Consider the following 1128-nt stretch of genomic DNA (forward strand, 5'->3'; position numbering starts at 1 on the left):
GATTAGGGCATCTCTAGATGGCCGGAAATTACACTCTCACATTTAAATTGAATGTATTTTTCTTTTTTTTTCTTAAAAAAATGAAGGGAGGGGGTGGCGAGCCTTGAATCCTCTGCTCAAAACATTCTTTATCCAGAATATTCATAATCACGAAAAATTGACATGAAAAACAAGATCGACATCCTAAAAACATCAGGAGCCGACTCGATGTCATACCCAGGGAAGGGCACAGATCTGTTTTGAAAGGTGGCGGGGGAGGACATTTTGTGAGTCAACACGCACCTCAGACCCACCATGGTTGGAGCTGAGGTGAGAAAATTTGAGGAAACAGTACCTCTAGATCGACGTTCCGCAAACTATGGTCCGCGGCCCAAATTTGGCCGCGAAACATTTTTAGAGGGCCGCGAAGCCGTCTGGAAATTGAAAAAAAATAACAAAGAGACGTTTTATCATGGAGAAAATAGTTTTTAATAAAGCCGCTTCACTGTTACAGTGAATGAGTCGCTTGCACACGCTGCTAAAGTACCAGATGATGCGTGCTATTTGAATAATTATAAGCGGTTTTGTGTCTATGCCCACTCGGGAGCCTTTATCTGTATATTTATTCCTGATAGTGCTAGTATGCAACATTATTTTCTATAAATAAATATACTGTAAATATACCTTTTTTAAGCATTAAATACATGTCAAGCGCGGATTCAGAGTTTACCCCGGCTCGCACAGATGGCTTCCCATATTGGGATGGTCATGAGAAGAGAGCTAGCTTGTTTTGTCGCTGGAAAATACATTTTAGATATTCGAAAAGTTTTTGTTTTCTAGATTCTTTGAAATACACTTCGTGCATTATGAGACGTTTATTATTGAATACACCCTGAATTCATATTTTTTCACTACTTTGCTATGGACAATTAATAATTATGATGATGAAGAAGACGATGATGATGAGGAGGAAGCTGTGCAAGATTAATTTACATGCCCTTTGTTGTGAAGTGTCGGTTGGGTTACGGTTGGGAATGTTCAATGCACACAGTCGGACAATGATGATTTATGATATCTGTTTTGTATAATAATCTGAAACCCATAAAATATCAGTTCAGGTATTCATTTATCTGTGTGGGGAAAATATAA

The sequence above is a fragment of the Anneissia japonica genome, unplaced genomic scaffold (genome assembly GCF_011630105.1).
Source record: "Anneissia japonica isolate Jap-2015-1 unplaced genomic scaffold, ASM1163010v1 scaffold483_len1788099_cov177, whole genome shotgun sequence".
NCBI classification, from domain to species: Eukaryota; Metazoa; Echinodermata; class Crinoidea; order Comatulida; family Comatulidae; genus Anneissia; species Anneissia japonica.